Here is a 9,563-nt window from a genome sequence, read left to right as displayed (position 1 = left end):
ATAGAATTACCATATGACCCAGCAGTCCCTCTACTGGACATATACCCTGAGAAAACCAAAATTCAAAAAGAGTCATGTACCAAAATGTTCATTTCAGCTCTACTTACTATAGCCTGGAGATGGAAGCAGTCTAAGTACCCATTATCGGATGGATGGATAAAGAAGATGTGGCACATATATACAATGGAATATTACTCAGCCATTAAAAGAAATGAAATTGAGCTATTTGTGATGAGGTGGATAGAGCTAGAGTCTGCCCTACAAAGTGAAGTAAGTCAGAAACAGAAAGACTAATACCTATGCTAACACATATATATGGAATTTAAGGGGAAAAAAATGTCTTGAAGAACCTAGGGGTAAGACAGGAATAAAGACACAGACCTACTGAAGAATGGACTTGAGGATATGTGGAGGGGGAAGGGTGAACTGTGACAAAGCGAGAGAGAGACATGGACATATATACACTAACAAACGTATAGTAGTTAGCTAGTGGGAAGCAGCCGCATAGCACAGGGATTTCAGCTCGGTGCTTTGTGATCGCCTGGAGGGGTGGGATAGGGAGGGTGGGAGGGACGGAGATGCAAGAGGGAAGAGATATGGGAACATATGTATATGTATAACTGATTCACTTTGTTGTAAAGCAGAAACTAACACACTATTGTAAAGCAATTATACCCCAATAAAGATGTTTAAAAGAAAAAAAAGGTGTTAACCATGGTAAAAAAAAAAAAGAAAGAAAGAAAAACTACAGGCCAATAACACTGATGACAATAGATACAAAAATTCTCAACAAAATACTAGCTAACAAAATCCAACAGCACATTAAAAGATCATACATCATGATCAAGTGCGGTTTACGCCAGGAAAGCAAGGTTCTTCAATATATGCAAATCAATCAAGGTGATAGAACATATTAACAAATTGAAGGAGAAAGACCATATGATGATCTCAAAAGAAGTATAAAAAGCTTTTGACAAAATTCAGCACTGATTTATGATGAAAACCCTCCTGAAAGTATGCATAGAGGGAACTTACCTCAGCATAATAAAGGCCATATATGACAAACCCACAGCCAACATCATTCTCAATGGTGAAAAACTGAAAACATTTCCTCTAAGATCAGGAACAAGACAAGGTTGTCCACTCTCACCACCATTATTCAACACAGTTTTGGAAGTTTTAGCCACAGCAAGCAGAGAAGAAAAAGAAATAAAAGGAATCCAAATCGGAAAAGAAGAATTAAAACTGTCACTGATTGCAGGTGAAATGATACAATACACAGAGAATCCTAAAGATGCTACAAGAAACTTACTAGAGCTAATCAAAGAATTTGGTAAAGCAGAAGGATACAAAATTAATGCACAGAAATCTCTTGTATTCCTATACACTAATGATAAAAACATCTGAAAGAGAAATTAAGGAAACACTCCCATTTACCACTGCAGCAAAAAGAATAAAATACCTAGGAATAAGCCTACATAAGGAAACAAAAGACCTGTATTCAGAAAACTATAAGACATTGATGAAAGAAATTAAAGATATGATACAAACATATGGATAGATATAGCATGTTCTTGGATTGGAAGAATCAACATTGTGAAAATGACTACACTACCCAAAGCAATCAACAGATTCAATGCAATCCCTATTAATCTACCAATGGCATTTTTCACAGAAGTAGGACAAAAAAATTCACAATTTGTATGGAAACACAAAAGACCTCGAATAACCAAACCAATCTTGAGAAAGAAAAATGGAGCTGGAGGAATCAGGCTCCCTGACTTCAGACTATACTACAAAGCTACAGTAATCAAGACAGCATGGTACTGGCACAAAAACAAATATTGATCAATGGAACAGGATAGAAAGCCCAGAGATTAACCCATGTGCATATGGTCACCTTATTTTTGATAAAGGAGGTAAGACTATACAATGGAGGAAAGACATCCTCTTCAATAAGTGGTCCTGGGAAAAGTGGACAATTACATGTAAAAGAATGAATTTAGAACACACCCTAACACCGTATACAAAAAAAAAAAAAAAAACTCTAAATGGATTAAAGACCTAAATGTTAGGCTAGACACTCTAAAACTCTTAGAGGAAAACATAGGCAGACCACTCTATGACATAAATCACAGCAAGATCCTCTTTGACCCACCTCCTAGGGAAATGGAAATAAAAAAAATAAATAAACAAATGGGACCTGATGAAACTTCAAAGCTTTTGCACAGCAAAGGAAACCATGAACAAGACGAAAAGAAAACCCTCAGCATAGGAGAAAATATTTGCAAATGAAGCAACTAACAAAGGATTAATCTCCAAAATTTACAGGCAGCACATGCAACCCAATGTCAAAAAACCAAAAATCCCAATCCAAAAATGGGCAGAAGACCTAAATAGACATTTCTGCAAAGAAGATATACAGATTGCCAAAAAACACATGAAAGGATAGTCAACATCACTAATCATTAGAGAAATGCAAATCAAAACTGCAATGAGGTATCATCTCACACTAGTCAGTATGGCCATCATCAAAAAATCTACAAACAATAAATGCTGGAGAGGGTGTGGAGAAAAGGGAACCTTCTTGCACTGTTAGTGAGAATGTAAATTGATACAACCACTATGGTGAACAGTATGGAGGCTCCTTAAATAATTAAGAATAGACCTGCCATACGACTCAACAACCCCACTACTGGACATATATCCTGAGAAAACCATAATTCAAAAAGAGTCATGTACCAAAATGTTCATTGCAGCTCTATTTACAATAGCCAGGACATGGAAGCAACCAAAGTGTCCATCAGCAGATGAATGGATAAAGAAGATATGGCACATATATACGATGGAATATTACTCAGGCATAAAAAGGAATGACACTGAATTATTTGTAGTGAGGAGGATGGACATAGAGTCTATCATACAGAGTGAAGTAAGTCAGAAAGAGAAAATCAAATACCATGTGCTAACACATATATATGATATATAAAAGAAAATAAATGGTTCTGAAGAACCTAGGGGAAGGACAGGAATAAAGACACAGACATAGATAATGGACTTGAGGACGGGGGCAGGGGGATGGTAAGATGGGACAAAGTGAGAAAGTGGCATGGACATATATATACTACCAAATGTGAAATAGATAGCTAGTGAGAAGCAGACACATAGCAGAGGGAGATCAGCTCAGTGTTTTGTGACCACCTAGAGGGGTGGGATAGGGAGGGTGGGAGGGAGATGCAAGAGGGAGGAGATATGGCAATATATGTATGTGTATAGCTGATTCACTTTGTTATAAGGCAGAGACTAACAAACCATTTTAAAGCAATTATACTCCAATAAACATGTTAAAAAAAATAAAGATATTTTAAATATATAACCAGAAAAAAAAAGTGGTCAAATTTATCAAGATACAGCAATTATAAACATATGTGGACCAAGCAACAGAGATCCAAAATATATGAAGCAAATATTGACAGAATTAAAGGGAGAAACATTTCTACAATAAAAGTTGGAGATTTCAATTATTTTTAATAATGGATGGAACATCTAGCCAGAGATCAATAAGGAAATAAAAGAGCTGAAAAATTTAAACCAAATAGATATGAGATACACAGTTGCTTGTCTTTATTTACAGTAGTTATATCCACATAATCTCATGAACACTGAGTTAACCAATATTAAATCATTACTCTTCAGAGAAATACAGGGTTTGGTTTTTGCATGAGCCTGGTAACAGAATTTTCTTCAACTGGTCAATACTAAACCTTTTTTTTAATGTGTGTTTCTGCTTAAGGACACTTTGTTTAATATGTATTGTTCATTTATTAACTTGAACTCACAGCTAAGAGCACTATAACTCATACCTAAATAAAGCATGTCTAACACACACTTTTTCTGTAAGGTATATCACACCCTTTTTGCACTTAGAAACACTACAAAACACTTCTGCAGTATGCTTGGAAGTCATTTTAAACAGAAAAATCATTAATAAAAAAGCAAAAAATGTGAAAGATATGACACTAGATAGGTCTCATAAAGGACACTTTATATTAAGAGAGCTGAAACATGAAGGCAGAGCTGGGAATATGGACTTAAGACAATACATTTTTCACCCTTCTCAGTAAGCACATGTCCACAAATGACTGAAAACCATCATGAGCATTCATTTAAGGATCACAGATAAATTTTAGTGGGTAGGGTAATTGGGAAATATGGAAGCTATGAATAATGAAGATTGACAGTATATGAAACATTTCACTGAACAACATAATACATATTTATCTCAAGTGCACATGGAACATTCACTAGACAAGCCCATATGTCACACCACAAAACAAGTCTCAATAAATTTAAAAATATTTAAATTATGCAAAGTATCTTCTCTGAGTATAATGAAATAAAGCTAGAACAGAAATAACAGAAAGAAAACTGGAAAATTCACAATTAGTTGAAATTAAACAATATACTCTTAAACAACCAATGGGTCAAAGAATAAATCACAAGGGAAATCATAAAGTACTTTCAGATGAATAAAAATGATGACACAACGTACCAAAACTTATAGGATGCAGCAAAAAGTTTTGCAAGGGAAATTTATGGCCATAAATATCTACAATAAAAGAGAAAAGGGACTTTCCTGGTGGTCCAGTAGTTAAGACTCCATGCCTCCACTGCAGGGGGGGGCAGGTTTTATCCCTGGTTGGAAAACTGAGATCCCACATGCTGTGCAGTATGGCCAAAAAAAAAAAAAAAAGAGAAGAAAAATTTCAAATTAATAATCAAAAACCTTTCAACAAAGAGAAGTCTAGGACCAGATGGCTTCACTGGTGAAATCTACAAAACATTTAAATAAGAAATATCACCAATGTTTCCCAAACTCTTCCAAAAAATATGAGAAGAAAACATTTTCTTACTCATTTTATAAAGCCAGCCTTACCTTGATGTAAAAGACATAACAAGAAACCTATAGACAAATATCTGTTATGAATATAGATGTAAAAATCTTCAATGAAATACTAGCAAATTTAATCCAACGGCATACTAAAACTATATTCACCGTGACCAAGAGGGATATATTTCAAGAATGCAAAGGTGATTCAATATAAGATAGTCAACAAATGTAATACACTATATTAATACAACCAAGGCAAACAACCACAATCATGTCAATTGATTAAGAAAAAAGCATTTGACAAAATTCACCACCTTTTCATGATAAAAGCATTCAGAAAACTAGGAATAGAAGATAATGTCTTCAACATGTTAAAGGATATTTATTAAAAACCCAGAGCTAATATGATACTAAATGGTAAAAGACTGGAAACTTTCTCCCTAGATCAGAGAGAAGACTAGAATATACACTTCCACCATTGTAACTCAACACTGTACTGGAAGTTCCACCAAAGAAGTCTGACAAGAAAAAGAAATAGAAAGCATCCAAATCATTAAGAAAGAAATGAAAGCATTTCTATTCACAGATGTCATGATCCTATATATAGAAAATCTCAAAGAATTCACAAGAAAGTTTTTGTAGTTAATAAACAAATTCAGCAAAATTATTGGGTACAAGATCAACACACAAAAATTTATTTTTGTTTCTATACACTAGCAATGAACAATCTGTAAAGGAATTTAAGACAGAAATTCCATTTTCAATAATATCTAAAAGAATAAAATACCTAGGAATAAATTTACACATGGAGGTGAAAGACTTATACACTGAATACTACAAAACATTATTGAAAGAAGTTAAAGTAAAAATAAATGGAACTATACCCCATGTGTATAAATGGTGTAATTTATTACTATGAGATCAATACAACTCAAAGTAATAAATATTCAAAGTAACCCCTATCAAAATTCTAACAGCCTTTTTTTTTTTTAATGGAAAAGCTGATCTTCAAATTCACATGGAATTGCAAAGGGGTCTGAATAGCCAAAATGATCCTGAGAAAGAGGAACAAAGTTGTAGGACTCACACTTTCTGATTTCAAATCTTACTGCAATAAATATGGTCAAGATGGCTTAGTAAGATTATCCGGAGCTCACCTCTTCCCACAGCACACTAACATTACAACTATTTGCAGAGTAATTATCTTTGAGAACAACCTGAAGACTGGCAGAAAAGATTTTCCATAACTAAAGATATAAAGTAACCACAATGATGTGCGGGAGAGGGCAGAGATATGGTATAGTCAAGATCCACACTTCCAGGTAGGCAACACACAAATGAGAGGGTAATCACAATTGCAGAGGTTCTCCCCAGGGAGCAAGGAGTCTGAACCCCACAACAGGCTCCTCAACTCTGGGGGCCCTGTACTGAAATGAACCCCCAGAATGTCTGGCTTTTTAAGGCCATCATGTCTTGGATACAGGAGAGCCTGAGGGCTGTAGGAAATAGAGACTCCACTCTTAAAGGGTACATGCAAAATTTCACATGCTCTACGTCCCAGTAAGGAGGCAGTAAATTGAAAGAAGCTTGGGTCAGACATACTTAACTGATGTTGGAAAGCCTCCTATAGAGGTAGGACACAGATGCTGCCTGGGGAGATAGATGACAGTGGCAGCCATTTTGAGAGCTCATTCAACTAGGAAGACAGTCGTGCTAGCAAGCACCATTTTTAAGTCACCCCTCTAACCTATTAATGCCAGGGATTTCCCACCAACCAGCAGGATATCACCAGTGCCAGGACCCCTGCATCATGTATCCACCAATAGCAAGACTCATCCCTGACCATAAGTGGACAGCAGTCACTGCATGAGGCTGGGCCTGGCATCCAACAGGCCTGGGGACCAACTCCACCTACCAGCATGCTCACAGTAGTTGGCCCTGACATGACACAGCCCATATAGAGGACAACTCTAGAGCATATTGTTCTGATTACCAGAGTGTAGTGTGTTGCTGGGCCTGATAGCACACATCCTAGGTAAGGCCACTTCTCCAAGATCAGGAAACATAACTGACCTACCTAATACATAGAATGAAACACAGAAAATTAGGAAAACTGGAGAGAGAGAGAAATATGTTCCAAATGAAGGAACAATAAAATACATCAGAAAAATAACTAAACAAAGTGGAAATAAGCTATCTACCCAATAAAAAATTTTAAGATAATGATCATAAAGATGTTTACTAAACTCAGGAGAAGAATTGATTAATACAGGGAGGAGTTTAACAATGAGAAAATAAAAGAAGAACAAAACAGACCTAAAGAATACAATAACTGAAAGAAAAAATACACTAGAAGGAATGAACAACAGATTAGATGATATAGAGGAATGGATCAGTGAACTGGAAGACAGAATAGTGGAAATCACCCAGACTGCACAGAAAAAAGAAAAAGTTTTTTTAAATGAGAATAATTCAAAACACTTCTGAGACAAAAGTGTACTAACATTTGTATTGTAGGGCTCCCTGAAAAAGAAGAAAGAGAGAGAGAGAGAAAGGGACAGAGAACTTATTTGTAAAAGTAATAGCTGAAAACTTTCCTAATCTGGGGAGGGAAACAGACATTCAGGTCCAGGAGGCACAGGGAGTCTCAAACAAAATGAACCCAAGGAAGTCCACAATAAGAAACGTTACAACTAAAATGGCAAAAATTAAAGATAAAGAGAAAATGTTAAAAGCAGCAAGAAGAAAACAAGTAGTTACATACAAAAGAACTCCCATAAGACTATCATCTTATTTTCAACAGGAACTTTTCAAGCCAGAAGGGAGTGGCACAATATATTCAAAGTGATGAAAGGAAACCAAGACTCTTCTACATAGCAAGATTTTCATTCAGATTAGAAGGAGAGGTAGAGTTTCACAGAGCTAAATAGTTTATTAAGCTAAAATAGTTTATTACCTCTAAACTCTCTTCACAAGAAACATTAAAGGGACATCTCTAAGTGGAAGAGACCACGAATAGAAATATGAAAATTATGAAAAGAAATATCTCATTGGTAAAGGCAAAAAAAGATCAGCCAATTATAAAGCTAGTAGAAAAGTTAAAAGACCAAAATTGTAAAATCATCTATATGCACAATAAGTAGTTAAGAGATACCCAAAACAAAAAGATGCAAAGTACAATGTCAAAAACATTAAATGTAAAGGAGGATACTAAAAATGCAGGGTTGTTAGAATGTATTCTAACTTAAAAGATGATCAACTTAAAAAAAAAATATATATATATATATATGTATGTATAGTTTTAGATGAACCTCATGGTAATCACAAACCACAAACCTATAATAGAAAACACCACAAAAAGATAAATCCAAACATATTCCTAAAAATAATCATCAAATCACAAGGAAAAAGAAAAAAAAGAAAGAAAAAAGAATTATGGGGGTCAAGATGGCAGAGTAAGAGGATGTGGAGTTTGTGTCTCCTCAGAACCAGGGCACCTACTAGGCACTGGTGGGGGACCTCATACACCTAAGGGGATGGGAGGATTCTCTGCATGACTGGGTAGGACATGGCCAGGATACAGTGCAGAGGAAATTTAGCGATAGGAAGGGAACAGACCCTTGAGGGGCAGCTGGGGAAGGGGAGGGGTTCCCACACTCAGAGGGGCCCACTCACAGAGAGGGAATCAGCAGGGATGGGGAGAGATCTTTGGGAGATTGGAGGGGAATGCAGCCAGCACCTTCACAGCCTGCTCAGGACCCAGTGAGCCTCCCTGGGTCCAGGGCATGAAACTTCACCCTTTGGGGCCCCCTACAGCTGTGTGGGCACTGAGGATGTGGGAAGGAAGAGAGGGAAAGGAAAAGTAGATGTGGGATAGGATTGGTGCCCCTGAGGGATGGCTGTGGGAGGGGAGGTTTTCCCACTTTCGAAGGGACACAGTCACAGTAAAGAAATCAGTGAGGTTGGGACAAGACCTTCAGATGATTGGGGAATCAGAGAGGAGCATAGAAATCATCTCCCCAGCTCACTTGGGCACTTGAGCCTTCTGGGGTCCTGGGCCTGAACCTCTGCTCTCCAGGGAGCCCTTTGACTGTGCAGGTCCTGACCCTAAGCACCCCTCCAAAGGCTTTTTCTGGCCATATGGTTCCCGAGCCTAAGCCCCACCAACCTCATCAGGGTCTTATCTGGCCACATAGGTCCTGGACCTAAGCCCCCTCACCACAAGGCCCACTTGTAACATTTTGGGTTTTTTTGCTGTTGTGGATCTGTTTTGCTTTGTTCTTTTTGTTCCATTTTTATTTCTTCTAATATTTTTCAATTTTTAAAATCTTATTTTTTGTTATTCTTTGTTATGGATGTGCTCCTTTTTACTGGCTACCTATTTTTTTCTTTTCTTTTTTTGCTGTGATGTATAGCTTACAGGGTCTTGGTTCCCAGATGGGGGGTTGGGCCTGAGCTCCTGTGATATGATTGCCAAGTCCAAACCAGTGGACTAACAGAGAACCTCAGGCCTGAGGGAATATTAGTCGGTGTGAGTTCTCCCAGAGGTCCTCATTTCAGCACCAAGATCAATCTCCATCCAACTGCCTACAAACTCCATTTCTGGATGCCTCAAGCCAAACAACCAGCAACACAGGAACACAGTCCCACCCATCAAAAAAAAAAAAAAAAA

The sequence above is a fragment of the Neophocaena asiaeorientalis genome, unplaced genomic scaffold (genome assembly GCF_003031525.2).
Source record: "Neophocaena asiaeorientalis asiaeorientalis breed wild unplaced genomic scaffold, Neophocaena_asiaeorientalis_V1.1 scaffold151, whole genome shotgun sequence".
Classification (NCBI taxonomy): Eukaryota; Metazoa; Chordata; class Mammalia; order Artiodactyla; family Phocoenidae; genus Neophocaena; species Neophocaena asiaeorientalis.
Note: the sequence above shows the minus strand (reverse complement) of the source record.